The sequence below is a fragment of the Gobio gobio genome (genome assembly GCF_949357685.1).
Source record: "Gobio gobio genome assembly, chromosome: 11".
Taxonomy (NCBI): domain Eukaryota; kingdom Metazoa; phylum Chordata; class Actinopteri; order Cypriniformes; family Gobionidae; genus Gobio; species Gobio gobio.
In genome coordinates this window covers 49,126,950-49,145,310 of record NC_137104.1, presented here as the reverse complement: position 1 = coordinate 49,145,310, position 18,361 = coordinate 49,126,950, and positions in this window count along the sequence as shown.

The following is an 18,361-nucleotide window of genomic DNA, read 5'->3' as shown; positions in this document are numbered from 1 at the left end:
ACTCATACAACGGTAAGTAACGTTACCCCTCTTTGTTTCTCCCCATATTACTGTTAATTCAAAGTTTTTCTTGTATGTTTTAGTCGGGTCTGTTTAACTGAATCACAAAATTATTTCGTTTTTCCACCTCTTTTTAGCTGTAACTAGCCATGTACCATGTTTTTTCATAAATTATATTATACTAAAATAATCCAAAACTGTGTTTGTCCAGGATTGACAGAATATAATTTTATTTTCTGGAATTTAAGCAGTCCTGGAAAATGTTTGGATGATTTTGGCAGATGAAATATAATTTATGAAAAAAACATGGCAAAACTTTAGAATAATGTTGTTCAAGTGCAAACCTGAATACATTTCTGAACACAAAAGAAAATTAAGAATGTTTGTAACCTAACAGATTGAGGCACCATTCACTGCTATAGTAATTTTTTCCTACTATGGAAGTGAATGGTGCCTCAAAATTGTCTGGTTACAAACATTCTTTAAAAGGTTTAGAACAACTGGGCGAGTAAATGACAGAATTTACTCTTTTTTTTTTTTGGTGAACTATCCGTTTAATGACGGACCATTATTCTAAAGTGTTACCAAAAACATTTGAAGCAAAGGCACTAAGTGTGATGAAATTTAAAATATCTTTATTCTCTTAATTTTCTCTTGCTTTAAGTTTTTTTCGTGAGGAAAAACCCAGAGGAGGGAACAAGATGCACCACCAAAACCGGAGTGAGTCGGAAGACCAGGGAAGTTGTGAACAGGAAGACCACTGTAATCAACAACAGAGTGTCATCCTTCCTTCGCCACCTAATGGAGTTTGAATGGAAAAACTTGGACTAGGTGAGACACTTTTTTATTAGGATATGTAATGTACACAGACACTTACGCTGCATTCACACAGGGCGTAATGCCGGTTAGAAATTTTGTCTGACTTAAGGAAGCGCCGACTCCACGTTACAGTGACGTATGGCATCAAAGCACCTCGAGAGCGATTCGAGAGCAGTCGGCTAATACAGCCGGTGCAGTTTCTCCAGAGCGACTGCACAGACTTTGATGATGACACAGCTGTTCCACGATTGGCCAGATTCTCCGCATGACATCGATCACATGTGTTTCGTGTTTATTCTAAAACCTTCAGTTCCTCTTATGCGCACAAATCTGTTTTTTATAACAGTTAAACCTCTTTTCATGTAGTTGCGATGTTATAATGTCATGTTTATCAAAATAAAACAGATGAAAAATGAAGACCCTACTTCATTGATAGTTTAGGCTTGTATGTTAACTTTATTCTTGTACAAACACACGCTGTATTAAGCAGTGCATAAAGTATTACATGAGAAAAAATGTCTCTGAAACATCTGTGTATTGACAAATATTGCATTTATTTCACTTCAGCTGATAAAGTGTGCAAACACAGCGAGAGCGTCACTGCGGGAAGCAGAAAGTGTCAGACTTCACGTCTCCGTTTGCAGCTCCTCCCCGCCTGCACGTGGGTACTCTCGCCGATTGGTTGCATCTGGCCACAGCTGATGTCCAACACACCTTTCAACTTCTGCCGCTTGCAACGTGAGTGAAGCGACGCGATGGAACCCACAATTCAGTTCAGCAACGCATGACGTCACCCATTCAAAGTAAATGAGAAGCGTTAATGCCGGTGCCCCGTGTGAATGTAGCATTAAGTTTGAGGATACCTTACTAAAGCTAATGCAGTATACATGTAATCCATCCTGCAATAAAAGGTTACATTGTTGTTTTTGATTAAATAGTTTGTGAAATCATGTTGAGGTGATTCAGTAATATTACTTTTTTGGAGCATGTAGTTTGTGCTGATGCTACTATTATGTACTGACAGTTTTCTTTAGTTTTTTACTCAATATCAATTTTGTTAAGCTAAATTACAGAGACACCTCTCTAATATGCAATCAGGTTCAGCATCACTACAAAGTACATTCTTCAAAATATTAATAACATTGAATCACCAGTTAAAACAAAAACTGAACATTTCATTTCACATCTTCATGAAGCCATTGCAGGACTGGATTAGACTAGACAGCATACGTTTAGTTAGGTGTACCTCAAAGTGTTAACTGTCTATAAAATACTATTTTACCATTATGATGAATTGTAATGGGATTATTATTTTTTATTAAATTCCAACAGTGTAAAAAGTTTGTGTATAGGCCTACTCAAATTGTATGACTAACTTCATATCATTCTTATCTAGAGGGACTTCTTGCCATAATGGAGCAGAATCCTGGTTCCTGTTTGAAATCATCCAATGTGGAAGATGGCACAGATCGGTACAGACATGAAACTTGTGTTTGTGTTGTGATAACTTGTTTCAGAATTAATTTGCTCTTTGTTTATATTTTATTCATGTATATGTGTATTTTGCACCAAAGTTACAGTATTCTTCAACCAACTATTTACAGTATTCTACCAACTATTTTCTGCAGAGTTTTTAAAATTGTAGCTCAAACAATAGTGTGGGGCGCTAGCAAGGTCATGGGTTCAATTCCCAGGGAAAGCAAGAACTGACAAAATGTAAAATGTGTATCTTGAATGAAATGCAAGTCGCTTTGGATAAAAGCGTCTGCCAAATGCGTAAATGTAAATAAAATGTAAAATAAGTGATATTGAATGCACTCTGATTACTTTTATACATGATTTTCTGAAAATAAGATGTGATTCGAGGATGTTTTAAAGTGAACTTTTTCCACACATTTACATGTTTAAGTTAAAGCACTTAAAATGTTTTAAATAAAGAATTTTATATTTCATAATAATTGTGTCTGTTTGGATTACTTCTGTAGGATAGATTAATGTAAGAATTAATGTAATTCAGTAAATATTAATGATTGAATAGGATTAGGATTAATGCACTGTTAACCAAGGTTCACAGTAACGGTACTGTATTACAAAATTACAGTAACATGTAGTTACTGTAAACTGAAATGCGGTTATTGTACTGTAAATCTCAAATACAGTAACTTACTGGCAACAGTGTTGCCAGTAAGTTACTGTAAAATCTCTTATAAATGTCTAACAGTGCACGACGCGGGAAAAAAATGGGTTGCACAGCGAAAGTCTGCAGGGGCTAACGTTAAATAGTGATAGCAAGAAACAGCATTTTACATGGCTTTACTTGACTAAATGAACAAAATAACTAACTGTTACGTGTGTAACCCAACTAGCAACAAGCCATAACATGCTTAGTGTAGTTAACGATAGTTTAAGTTAACGTTACGTTATGCTTTAATGTTATCATAGTTAACAGTAGCATACCATGAACAGAAAAATCAAGATTCGGTTACTTACCCCTGAATTTCCTTGCCTCATCTTCGTTGACCTGTATTCCAGCTTCAGTTGTTTTCTGAATTAGTTCATCAGTGGAAAAACTCGACAGGGATGGACAATTAACCGACATTTTTGCTCATTTCACACACTCCTTTTCCAAGTGTGAAAGAAAGTGCACTGCACTCACTGTAAAAGTGGATAGCAATTCATGCCTTCTAAACAGAAGAGCCAATGGCTGATTGGTAAAGTCATCGGTTATCTCAGCAGACGTTAAAACTCTGGTTGCTATGGAAACAGTGTTCGTTTAAAAAATAATGACTTGAGAGTGATAAACCCTTTTCACTAATGCAGTCAAAACAAAACAAAAATAATGATAATAAAAAACTAATGCAATCAACAAGGTTTTTTTTTTTTTTTTGGTAAATGTGCTGTTCACACAAAATACATTTTACCAGTATTTTTGAAAAGGTCCTGTTCACAGCCAATTTACCACTGTGTAAAAGAGGATATATTCTTGGTATTTGAATAGGCCATATCATCATCCTACATTGATATGATATTGTAAATATATCCAGTTATACTTAGTAAAGAAGTTCTTAATGCAACTTGTATAGGCCAATTGGATGGAAAGTAATCTGTTTTACCTTAATGGACAACGTCTCGGTTACGGATGTAACCCTCGTTCCCTGAGGAGGGAACGGAGACGTAACGTTAGTGACTAACGAATGGGGGTTTCGCTTAGAAGCCTATCAACTTCGAGTTTTGAGAAAACGCCCAATGGCGTGCCAATGCCATGGGGCATGCGGAATTTGCATACGTAGCTCCGCCTCACTGCGTGAGTATATAAGGAAGTACGAGGCAATATCGCATTATGTTACCTGCTTGAGGAGCCAAGACTGAACTCCTGCGTTCCAGGTAGCACAGCTCGAAGTGGCAAGGGGACGTTACGTCTCCGTTCCCTCCTCAGGGAACGAGGGTTACATCCGTAACCGAGACGTTCCCTTTCGTTCAGTCACTACGACGTAACGTTAGTGACTAACGAATGGGGGTCCCAATATAATCCCGCCACTCAGCTGTCTTCCAGTGCCCTGCGTAAGTGTGAGTACCCTGTCGTAAGACTAGTACGGACGAAGGACTCCCACTTAACACAGGAATACCAAGGTACACTGGGAAGCATATCCCAGTGAGGAAATGCAAAAGATGCCTACCCGTGGGGAGGACTTAAGAGACACATATGACCTGGAGAGGGTTGCATATGGAAGATCTCTAGGGTACCAGCCGAAGGTGGATTTTTAACCCTAGGGGTGGCGGGGACACGCCAAGGGAAGAAACCCGCTCACTGCGGAGACTTACGGTGAAATACACATGTGGGGGTCGCCGGAGGGAACCATGCACATGGGGCACCTGGCCGGACATGAGGGTCTGGGCTCGAAAGGGCAGACAGAACTGATGTCGGCGTCGACAGTGCTGGAGGAGCTCAGGGCTCTCGGGGAGCTCACCTGAGGAAAATATCGCACGTATCCAGTCCGTGGAGTGGAGTGGCGAGCAAGCGAAGACACCTGAGCCTGGCCCATCACCGGCCCCTCAGGGGGGCGAGTACATAGTCGGACACTGGCTCCACTCGGAGATTGTAGAATCTGGCGAATGTGTTGGGTGTCGCCCAGCCTGCAGCTCTGCAGATGTCTGCTAGCGAGGCGCCATGCGCTAGAGCCCAAGAGGAGGCCACACTCCGGGTGGAGTGTGCCCTCACACCAAGGGGACATGGTCGGCCTTGCTGCTGGTAAGCCAAAGCAATGGTGTCCACTATCCAGTGAGACAGCCTTTGCTTTGAGAGAGCACTTCCCTTCCGCGCTCCACCATAACAGACAAAGAGCTGGTCTGAGGTCCTGAAACACTGCGTCATGTCTACGTAGGCGCGAAGGGCGCGTACTGGACAGAGCAATGCCAAGGCTGGGTCTGCCTCCTCCAAAGGCAGCGCTTGCAGGTTCACCACCTGGTCCTTAAACGGAGTGGTGGGAACCTTGGGCACATATCCAAGCCGGGGTCTCAGGATCACGTGAGAGTTAGCCGGCCCGAATTCCAGGCACGCTTCGTCAACCGAAAATGCCTGCAGGTCCCCGACCCTCTTGACTGAGGCCAATGCGGTCAGCAGAGCCGTCTTCATAGACAGAAACTTAATATCAACCGACCGCAAAGGCTCAAAGGGAGGTCTCTGCAGAGCAGTTAACACTACTGCGAGGTCCCAAGAGGGTACGAGAGGAGAGCGAGGAGGATTCAGTCTCCTAGCTCCCCTCAGGAACCTGATGACCAGGTCGTGCTGACTTACCTTTTTGTTCTCCAAGAGATCGTGGTGGGCAGATATTGCGGCCACATATACCTTGAGGGTGGAGGGAGACAGCCTTCGCTCCAGCCCCTCTTGGAGAAACTCAAGCACGGACCCGATCGGGCATTTCCAGGGGTCTTCTTGGCGGGAAGAGCACCAGGTGACGAAGAGGTTCCACTTCAACGCATAGGCATGTCGAGTGGACTCTGCCCTAGCGGAAGTGATGGTGGCGACCACCGTAGGTGGTAGGCCACTCAAACCTGCCGGGTCCCGTCTAGGAGCCACACGTGGAGGCTCCAAAGGTCGGGACGCGGGTGCCAATGGGTGCCCCGTCTCTGAGTAAGGAGGTCCGGTCTCAGAGGAATAGGCCAGGGAGGGGCTGTCGCAAGGAGAATGAGTTCGGGGAACCAGGTCCGGCCGTGCCAGTACGGGGCGACCAAAAGGACCTGCTCCTTGTCCTCCCTGATCTTGCACAGAAGCTGTGCGAGTAGGCTCACTGGGGGGAACGCATATTTGCGTAGGCCCCGCGGCCAGCTGTGCACCAGTGCATCCGTGCCGAGCGTGCCCTCGGTCAGGGAATAATACAGGCTGCAGTGGGAAGAGTCGTGGGAGGCAAACAGGTCTACCTGTGCGTCGCCGAACTGTTCCCAAATCAGCTGAACCGTCCGGGGATGGAGTCTCCATTCTCCCGGGAGAGGCTGAAACCGCTAGAGCTCGTCGGCTGCGTGGTTCAGGACTCCCGGAATATGGACAGCACGAAGGGACCTCAGGCGCTTCTGACTCCATAGGATGAGATGGCGGGCGAGTTGAGACATGCGGCGGGAGCGTAGGCCGCCCTGGTGGTTGATGTACGCTACTACGGCCGTTTTGTCTGTCCGGACAAGCACATGTTGGCCCTTCAGCAACGCTCGGAAGCGGTGCAGGGCGAACCGTACTGCCAGCAACTCGAGGCAATTGACATGCAGGAGGCGCTGGGGTCCTGTCCAGGAGCCCGCGGCTGCTTGTCCATTGCACATGGCACCCCAGCCCGTGGCAGAGGCATCCGTCGATACGACAACATGCCTGGAAACTCGTTCTAAGGGCACACCGGCCCGTAGAAAGCTGAGGTTCGACCACGGGGTGAGTGTCTGTAAGCAGGCCCGAGTCACTTGGACCCGGAGCGTGCCAGACTGCCATGCCCATCTCGGGACTCGATCGCGAAGCCAGTGCTGAAGCGGTCTCATATGAAGCAATCCGAGCGGCGTTACCGCGGCTGCAGATGCCATATGCCCCAGGAGCCTCTGAAATAGTTTCAGTGGAACCGCATTCTTGCTCTCGATTTGTCGGAGGCAAGTCAGCAGAGACTGCACGCGCTCGCTCGAAAGCTGCGCGTACATGGCGAGCGAGTCGATCTCCATACCGAGAAAAGAGATCCTCTGCACGGGGCAAAGTTTGCTCTTCTCCCAGTTGACCCGAAGGCCCAGACGGGTTAAGTGGTGGAGAACCAGATCTCTGTGTCCGCAAACCTGCTCTCGAGAGTGGCCTAGTATGAGCCAGTCGTCGAGGTAGTTCAGGATGCGGACCCCGTGCTGCCAAAGGGGCGCAAGGGCTGCCTCGGCGATCTTCGTGAAGACGCGAGGGGACAGAGATAACCCGAATGGGAGAACTGCGTACTGGTATGCCCGCCCCTCGAAAGCAAACCGTAGGAACGGTCTGTGTCGAGGAAGGATGGAGACATGGAAGTAGGCGTCCTTCAGGTCGATCGCTGCAAACCAATCGTACGGACGAACGCATTCGAAAAGGCGTTTCGCAGTCAACATCTTGAACGGAAGCCGGTGAAGGGATCGGTTCAAGATGCGAAGGTCCAGGATTGGCCGTAACCCACCGGTTTTCTTGGGTACAATGAAGTAGGGGCTGTAGAACCCCGACCTCATTTCGGCTGGAGGGACAGGCTCGATCGCACCCTTCGCCAGTAGAGTGGCAATCTCCGCACGCATGACGGGGGCATGGGCCCCGGTCATGGTAAAGCGGACTCCCCTGTAACGGGGAGGAGCCTGCGCGAACTGAATCGCGTAGCCGAGCCTGATGGTCCGGGCAACCCAACGGGACAGCCCCGGAAGCTGAAGCCAGGCTTCCAGAGACTGCACCAACGGGGTCATACGGACGACAGACGTACCCTGGGTGGGGCAGCGAGGCAGCGTTACCGGCGCGGACAGGGGAGGCTGTTGGGCGTCCCCGGGTCGGAGCACGGTTAACGGCTGCGCCCTGACAGAGGAGACCAGGGAAGGACTCGCGTTCCACTGGGGTCTGCTCTGCCAGGGGGCTGGCGACAGAGAAGGACGAGAGTGGCGAGACCCGAGGGTGGCGCGCACTGCCGTCACCGATCTCTGGGGGCTCAGGGATGGGGTTGTCAGTTCTTTCTTTAACCACATTAGGGTGCTGCTGACCCGGGGGCCAGCAGCTGAACAAAAGATTCTCCCCCGGCCCTCCACCGGGGGAAGGAGCGGCCCTGCCGCCGTCTCCTGGAAAGAACTGCCCATCCCTGAGCCGTCCGCATCAGGAGCGCCGCTTAGCCTGGCGTTTCTTCGCGGGCTGCGGGGCTGGAGCGGACTGGGACGCCTTCCTGCGGCTGCCTCTGCGCAGCCCGGGTGGAGGCTGCTGCTTGGGTGGCGCAGAGGCGGAGGAAGCCGCGGGAGGGCGTCCTCGGCGGCGAGCAGGCTGAGGCACCTGCGCGGGCGGTGGGGTGGAGGCAGCAGCTGACCGCCGGGGCAGGATGTATTTTATTGCCTCACTCTGCTTCTGAGCGGCCGAGAACTGTTGGGCGAAGCTCTCGACCGCTCCGCCGAATAGCCCATCCTGCGATATGGGGGCGTTGAGGAAACGTGTTCGCTCAGCGTCGCGCATATCAGACAGGTTGAGCCATAGGTGTCTCTCCTGGACCACATTTGTGGACATCACCTGACCCAGGGAGCGTGCGGTCACCTTCGTCGCCCGGAGAGCGAGGTCGGTGGCGGCACGCAACTCATTGCTGAGTCCTGGATCAGCCCCTCTCTCGTGCATATCACACAGCAACTTGGCTTGGTAAGCCTGAAGAGTTGCCATGGTATGCAAAGAAGCGGCGGCCTGCCCCGCAGCTCTATAGGACTTCGCCACCAGGGATGACGAAAACCTACAGGCTTTGGAGGGGTGCTTTGGGTCACCACGCCAGGACGAAGCGCTCTGAGGACACAGTTGCATCGCAACAGAACGTTCGACTGGGGGGACCCCAGTGTACCCATGAGCCGCGGCTCCATCAAGAGAGGTGAAGGCGGAAGAGGCCGCCAAACGTTCACGGGAAGACAACGGGGCCTTCCAGGAACGCGCGACCTCTTCATGTACCTCGGGGAAGAAAGGTATTGGAGGAGCGGCCGGACGGGTGTCCGAACACGCCGCCCCCAAAAACCAATCATCCAACCGCGAACGCTGGGGCTGAGGCGGAGGGTTCCACTCCAGTCCAAGCGCTGCGGCGGCCCGAGATAGCATGGCTGTCAACTCTGGGTCCGACTCGGGCAATGCTGGCGCACCCGAAGGTGGCAGCACAGCCGAATCATCATCCTCAGATGACTCCAGCCCACCTTGTGATGCGGCGATAGACATCACTTCCTCTTCCGCCGCGCCAAACGCCACAGTCGGGACAGCAGGAGCCGGCCCCGATGTAGACGCCTGAGCGCGGACCGGGTCAAGTGCCTGAGAGGGGGGTGTGGGCCGAGGAACTAGCGTCGGAGCTTTTTTCCACACCGTCACCCTCAGATCACCCTGGTCACCAGCCAAAGTGCCGCCTCCAGAGGAGACCGCAGATTGGGGGGTGGCGGAGGGGACTCTCGTTCCGGCATCAGCACGGAACTCACAGAGTCTCGATCGAAGCACTGAGATGGCCAGGTTCCCGCAGAGGGAACATGAATCATCCACGAGCGCTGCCTGAGTGTGCTGAAAGCCCAAACACGTCACACAGCGCTCGTGCCCGTCAAAAGAAAAAAGCGATCTACCGCACCCAGAAGTGCACGGACGAAACATCCTGAAAAGGACGTGTCACGTGCAAGCTCTTTTATGAGAGGAAACTTTGCAGCCGATGCCGAAGCGCCCAGGGAAACACACACCAGCTGGATGCAGACCACTGCACAGATCAGCAGGCAGGAAGTATGCGATCACTGGAACGCGCCGTCACACCAACACCGACTGGAAAGCTGCTCGTCTCGAAGAAGCTGACAGAGTCTCAGAAGGCTGTAGGAGTGAAGAGGTAGGTACTCTTGGCTCCGAAAGCAGAAACATAATGCGATATTGCCTCGTACTTCCTTATATACTCACGCAGTGAGGCGGAGCTCCGTATGCAAATTCCGCATGCCCCATGGCATTGGCACGCCATTGGGCGTTTTCTCAAAACTCGAAGTTGATAGGCTTCTAAGCGAAACCCCCATTCGTTAGTCACTAACGTTACGTCGTAGTGACTGAACGAAAGGGAACTCTTTTAAATGATGATTTTGTGATCTCTAATTTGCTGCATAATTTGCCTGTACCTTAGCTTGTTAAAAGTACAATTATGTACCCTTTGCTGTCAGAACAATTTTGGTACCCTTAAATTAAAACAAAGGTCCACACCTTGTCACCTTAAGGACCATTTTCTGTACCTTACAGTGTACTTTTGTGGCAATTGTACCTTTAGGTACAGAAGCGATACCCCTATTTTTCTGTGTGTATGTACATATGTCATAATGTACCTCAAACTGAATAGCATCACTGAGAAACGTCCTGCTCAAGGTTCGGGTTGAATAACTAGTTCTTCCAATGTTTTGTCATCGATTCGGACTTGCGCTTGGATTGGTGTAAAATCGACGTCATCATTACTGTCTAAGAAGCCTACGGACGGAGCTGGAGTTCAGTTATGGGAAATGGGCATTTGTTTCCGAAATACGCGCTGTACGCGGTAGACCAATCAGACTGGGTCATCTGACCAATCAGAGCAGAGTAGGCTTGTGGAAAGGAGGGATTTAGAGAGACTGATTCATCCATCCAGTCGTTTGAGAATCATTGAACATTGTGGTGATGTGTAATGTATATTATGAGAAAATGAATGTTTTTTGACCTTTGAGGCATGCAAACCTGTTGTTGGAGACCTCCAAAACTAAATTAGGGAACTTTAAAATAGCACAATAGGGGCACTTTAAGTGTTTTAGTTGACCGTATGACTCACTCATGAAGACAGTCCTTTGCCACCACCTGCTGGTGTAACAATGTAACTGCACTGACTGACAGCCTGCAATTACATTCAGTTTTATAGGCTCTTTAATAAGCCAAAGTAATATGGATAATGTTTTGTGTAAGCTCTGTTTTTTTTATTTTTTAAAAAGGCCTATTGACTCATAGGGAAGAGAAGAAATTGTTGAATAAAGAGGTTATTTTTGTTTTTTCACAGAAACACAACATAACATTATGGTATATAAAAACTGTGGACATATATTAAAAAACAATGACAGATTAGGCAAATGTTACATGTTGTAAAAATACAAAATGATCAGATTATCAGTGATTAAATTCCATTCTGTTTCTCACACAAACCTCAAAAGACTTGAAATAGCTGTAGCACACATTACATTTACAGTATTAATTTAGCTATGGCACACAAATCTTATAGTTATTTTATTGTTGCTGTTTTTTTTTTTTTTTACACAAAACACAGATCTTGTGGCATTTTTAACCTGACATGAGTAAGCAAATCCAAAAGAGCCCTCTCTAGTTTAATGTGCATATGCAAAATCAAAATAGACATTAATTAGTTCCACTGATGAAGGTACATCAATATTTCTTTACACAAATAAACTTTTTCTTTTTTTTACAAGAAGCATCAAACCAATATTGAAAGTTGCCATTCCCATCTCCAAGACTAGCACAGTTCTCTCCAGACGGATCCTGTACTCTCCAGTTATCAGGTTCACTCGGCCCTCCATTGAACCAGAACCTTTAACACACAAACAATCTGGACTTGAAAACATTTTCCTTTCTTGCAATAATTTTATAAAACAGCTGAAGTTTAGGTCATCACGTTTTTGTTGTTTTTGTTGTTTCACAACTTGTCATAAATTCACAATTATGTTATTTATCATTTAAACTACATTGATTATTTTTTGAGTAGATGTATGATGTCACACATGCAGAGCACTTACTGTACTCCAGTTTCATTGAGAGTTTGGTTATTCACCCAAACCCAGTGTCCTTCAGTGTCCAGATCATTGAGACCAATCCAGTGCGTTGCTTCAATTTTAGAGACCAGGAAAGCCTAAAGGAGAAAGTTATGTTACACATCTGATTACATATAATTCAGATGCCAAACTCACGCCGGAAACACTTTATATACAACTTTGGTTAACATAATTTCCTGTAACACCGCAGCTGAACACCAGTGCAGGAAACAGTGGGCGGTTTTGGCCATGATGTGTTCAGGTTCTTCCTCTTGAGGTTCAGTCACTTGTGGTTTCATCCTTCCAGCAGGTTTTGGCCATTTTATATTTCCACTCATATTCATTTTATGTGGACTGGTTACACAAATAGTGATCATACCAATAATCTGACTGTAATAATATGACAATCCTTGTTTCTTACTCTTTTTGGGGTGCTGCTGAATCCAAACATAGTGTTTTGCTTTTGCACATCACCTTTTTCTTTAAAACAAAGTATGATGTGCATTTCATAGCAATTTTGCTTTTTACAACCAAAAGACTCTCATTCTTCCTCTGAGTAAGGTTACAACTGTCTGTTCAATTCTCAAAATGTTTGAGAATTTTCACATACACTACCGGTCGAAAGTTTTTGGACGGTAATATTTTTTAATGTTTTGAAAGAAGACTCTTCTGCTCACTAAGGCTGCATTTATTTGATCCAAAATACAGCAAAAAAATGTATTATTGTGAAATATTTTTACAATTTAAAATAAAGGTTTTTTTTATGGGAACATATCTTAAAATGTAATTTATTCCTGTGATCAAAGCTGAATTTTCAGCATTATTACTCCAGTCTTCAGTGTCACATGATCCTTCAGAAATCATTCTGATAAGATGATTTGATGCTCAAGAAACATTTATTATTATTATCAATGTTGAAAACAGTTGTGTACAATTTTTTTCAGGATTATTTGATGAAAGTTCAAAAGAACAGTATTTAAAAATGAAATAGAAAGCATTTGCAACATTATAAATGTCTATACTGTCACTTGGTCAATTTAATACATCCTTGCTGAATAAATTACATTTTAAAATATATTAAAATAGAAAACAGTAATTTTACAATTTCATAATATTTCACAATATTATTTTTTTTTATTTTTATTTTTTAACAAAATAAACGCAGCCTTGGTGAGCATAAGAGACTTCTTCTAAAAACATAAAAATATCTTACTGTCCAAAAACTTTTGACCATTAGTGTATGTGACATTATTTTATGTCTAATCCTGATTTCTAGGTTAGAATTATGGCCAGTGACAGAAAAAATGCAAACAATACACAGATGTTTTCTGCTGCATCTGTAGGTGTTATACCATATCCAACAAGCTTATTTATAAACTTTTTTTTAATGTAAAGATCACAATCAGATCGCAATCTGATGTGATTATCGGCTTGATCGAGGTGCTTGAGGTTGTTGTGCAGCGTGTCGAGCCAGCGCTGCTTCGGTCATCCCTTCGGTCGCTTTCCGTTGACTTCCAGCTGGAAGCCATTTTGGCAAGCGTAGTATGGTCAGCGCTCAGGACAGTGGCGCCTCCAGAAATTTTTCATAGGGGTGGCCAGATGGGGCCACTTAAAATCTTGGGGTGGCACACCAAAACTAGAAACCATAATTTCATAATTGTATTCTACTGGTGTAGTAAACCGGCCTGTAGAAAACTATCAGAAAGACTTAAGGAAACTCCTACTGATATACTTTGGTTTATTGTGTTATATTTAATGTTACTAATTATATAATGTGCATAGACTAATAACAGTACAGTTAACATTTTGAGTTGCACAACAATTCTGTTTTATTTTGCAATTATATTTGGCATAAGGTGTACATTTATTGCAAACAAAACAGTTACTGGGGAAAAGCAGATACTGGCAGATACAAATAAAAGCATCCTCCTCCTCATCCTCACTATTAATAAGCCTCTCTTGCTCCCCTGCCATCTCTTTCACTCCTCCTTCTGTACTTTTCTTCTTAAAATAAGAAGAGATGTCTGTGGACTTTCTCTTCATTGTCTGAAAATTGACATAATATGCACCAGCTAACGACGTTAGCTAGGTAACGTTAACTCTTGTCAAAACGTGTCAAAGACACATCAAAAAGCTGCTGTAACAGTATACTGTAACCATTTGGCACTTAAAAAGCACGTCACGACACATAATTCCCCGTCTTCTTTTACTAAAGAATATTTTTTGACTTATTTACGGTAGTCTTCTTCGTCTTCTTACTTCTTTTGAAATTGTTGACTGACGGGCACGCGCTGACCTGTACTGTTGCTGTCTGAGCGCGCAACAGCGGCATCGGGGGAGGGGCGGGGCGGGCTGTGTGTGATCCATAGGGTGTGATCGAAGGTCTAGAGTGGCTTGCCTGCCTGGCTGTGCTTTAGGGATGAAATGCATGACTGATGCTACTAAAATTTATACTGGCCATGGGGTGGCCAGTGGGGTGGCCAGGAGTCGGCCAGGGGTGGCCACTGGCTCAGGACATGGCCGTACCACCGAAGCCGGGCTTCACGTAGCTCAAAGCGTGAATACTCAAGACTAACTTTACAATTACATAATCATATTTCTACTCCAATTTGTAGAATTGTATAATTACAAAGTTAAACATTTTAATGATGGCATTCATAAAACCTTGATGGATTCATTCAATCATGCATTAATATGGAAGAATATAAAAAATGATAATGAATAGAATATTTATCAAAATGCTCATCTCCAGAGTTAATTTTTCTTGCTGACTAGCGAGTGGTCTCTAAATCTGGTCTCTTTATGGACACTGGATATGGTTTTTCTGAGGTAAATGTGACATTACGTGACATTGTTCTCAAGCTGTTTTACTGACGTCTTTCTGCGTTGAAACACTGATTGAGCGATTACATGTGGCGTGATAAAGATTTCAGTGCGTTGTACTAATCTTTTAACATACCTTGACGTTCATTCATGTTTATTTTGCGCTGTAACGGGTGTTAAAGCGGAGATGATCCGTTCACGTGTGCTTCGCGCTCCCGCTTCTCTTGAGCTGAGCTGCGCTACTGTGCCACCACCACATTAAACAATGTCAAAACGGTATTTATTTTAATTTCGTAATAAAATGGACGTGATTTGAAATCTGAGACTTTGTATTTTATCAAAAGTAACAAAGCACAAAGATTAGTGCGATTTATTGGATGGGAGGGGCTCTACAAAGTTACGTTCATTCAACTGAAAACAGGATGACTAATTGATTCTTGGGATTTAAAAAATTGGTTCATAAAAATGAGAATCGATTAAAATCGAGAAATCAATTTTTTTTTACCCAGCCCTAGTTAATGCATGTCAGATGGGCTCATGGGGAACATGGTCGAATGCCTTTGCATTCGTTTTTCTCGATGCTTCTCAGCATTATCAAATTAGGTTATATTTATTTTCAAGATGTGGGGCTGTTTAATCTTTGTATTCATTTTGCTTACATACTGTATAATATCCATTATTTAATAATTGATCTGACTTGCCTGTTCTGATTGGCTGGTTATGGTCACCAGATCGGCTCCTTTTGAAACACAGAAATCTCGACTGCTCCACCAGTTCAGTTTATCAGAGCTGAATAAATACAGCTTTCCATGAGCTATCCAGCCATCCACAGAACGATTACAAGACTGAGCTGTGAGTAATGAATTAAAAAAGAATTTTAAACATTTCATTATCTAGATCTTGAGGGTCTAATCAAACTTAAGTCCCTTGTACTTTCCTTGCACTTTAAAAAGTGTGTGAGAGAGAGAAATGCGCTCTGCAGCATGAAATTACAGCCAGAGTTTGTTCCTGTGACTTATGTCAGTTTGCATACACAAGTTTAGACAAAATGTGATGCTTAACAAAACAGTGTTATAAAAAAATACACAAGTCAACTCACCAACAAAAAGGGAGAGTGTTTCTTTAACTCTGGTGTCATTGGTTTTAAGTTCCTTTAGTTCTCTCATAACTTGAAGAAAATGGGAAGAATAAAGTTACTCACATGGTCAGTTCAGTGAAAAATGTTTATGAAATATTAATGCTTTCTCACTTGTGCTGTTCATCTCTTGAGCTGATTTTAAATTGGCAAGCGTATTGACATCTGATTAAAGAGAAAACAATAGCAGCAGAATTTATGACAAAGGACGACCTCGCTGTCTATTACAGTTTGAACAATCGGTCAATATAAGTCAAAGGAGAGATATTTAAAGTATAAAGTTTACTAAACTACAAAATTGCTCACCTAAGACTGAAATAATCTACAAAAGTTTGAATGAATTTGTACATTAATGCTTCAGGCTGAATAACTGCAGTTTAATATGAAGGTTTAGAAAAAAACTAGAGCTTTCAATTTAATATGTTCACTTATTACAATTATATTGTATTATTGTTTATTATTTTTAAATCAACTTAATTATTTTAGGCATCAGAAACTTAATTTTCAATGTAATATCCAAACAAACTTCATATATATTGTTGTATTTAGGTGATCAGCCACAGCGGATACAAAGGCACAAAGGATAACGCAACAGGACGGCTATGTGTTCACAGGCCTTAAATATCTCAAAATACAATCATGCACAGCTTCATTAACAAAAGAAAATAAATGCTGTGTTTGACAATGCTTGCTTAATTTGCAGTTTAAAACAGCTTTTTCAGAGAAAAGTATGATTTTGAAAAATCAAATAATTCTATTGCATAACTACTGAGATGTTTCTGCTCTACACTATAGATAAAGTAAATGCACCCTGAACAGAGTGCAGCCTGAATGCACCCTGAACAGAGCAAAGATCTAGTATCAGATACTCACAAATCATCCAGAGAGCGCAGAGACCTCCGAGAGCAAAAACAAGAGAGAAACCCAGAAGAGTCAGAAGAACTTTAGTCCACTTAGGAGAAGTGACTGCTCTCTCTTGCTCTTGGTTTTGAAGAGAGATACCTGGGGTCATAAATGGTGTTAAAATATTCCAAAGATTATATTTTACAAAATAAGTTGGGCTCTAAAATTGCTAGAAAACCAAAGCTATATGTCTAAACAAGCTGTGTTCCAAATTTGAAGTTGATTTCACAAATATTTAGTCAGCTAAAGGATTTAAAGTACTGTTTCCATTGTAAAGCAATGTCCAATCACAAAAAAAATTTTTCACAGGATAAATTTTGAGTGTTTAAGCTTTCACTGACCTTAAACAGGCTAAATAGTCTGAGATGAAGCATTTTACACAAGTCTCTGTCATATCATCTAAACAGAACTGAGCAGTATATATATATATATATATATATATATATATATATATATATATATATATATATATATATATATATATATATATATATATATATATATATATATATATATATATATATATATTGTGACGAGTCTCTCTGGGCATATCAGCGTCGCCCTGGCAACCAACGCACGGCACCTGCACGTCCTCATCACGGGCTGATCGGTCACAGCTGCAGCCGATCAGCGAGAGGCTGTAAAAGCCGCTGCCGCCCTCACTTGAGTAGACACCCGTCTCATGCTGAACGTGCTGGAACTAATCCTCTTTCTCTTACCTCACAGAAGGCAGCGAGTGACCGACAGCCCGATTGAGCACGCCTGGACACCCATCTTCACGAGCACGAGGACTTCACAGGAGCACCAGCCACGACGACAGCACACACCTTTGTTTCACCATTTGCACCAATTCCCCAAAGTATTGTTATTAAATCCACCCTCCGGGGTTCACTTTCACGAGCAACCTTGTTGTGTGATTTCTCACCCGCAGGGCCGGCCCTGACCAATTTGCTGCCCTAGGCAAGATTTTACTTGGTGCCCCTTGTATCAAGGTTTAGCACTTTATCAGTCTTAAGTTGTGGAAACACTCGCACTGTTTTATTTTTGTAATGCATTGATGTTTTATTTTTATTGTTGTTGTTTTATATGATGTCCAGTCCATTCTACCCCGTCATTATGTTCATGATATTTTTATAATTTTTTTATTTTTTAAAGGCTGATGATAGTAAAACTGTAAAAATTGCACCTATGCCACATTACAGCCTAAAAACAAAGAGCAAGAGTGCATCTAACATTCATGCACAAACTATTCATTGAGAACTAGCAAAAGTGTTTGTTTTCCAGTAGATGGCAGCAATCTTCCACTAAACTATGAGCATTCATGTTTTCACCAGGAATTAAACTGAGAAATTTTGATATTTAATGTGAATTTTACATAAAATGTTGCTATTTTAAATAAACCTGTATATAAATATCTTAACTAATTTCGGCAAATACATTTTAAAATTTCTATACACCCCCTTAAAACTGCACAACTGCAGAGTAAAAACATTAGGCTATTAAAAAAGTGATATTACATGCGTTTAATAATGTTTTTATATTATTTATTTTGTACAAAATCACACTGGCTGTGGCCTCTGAAGAACCCAGAACAGCTGCTTGCATAAAGTTTAAAAATAACTGGAATTAATTAGCAAACATTAGTATTTTACTACTATGCAATTAAACAAACTGTTCATTAATTTGCCTACATCACTT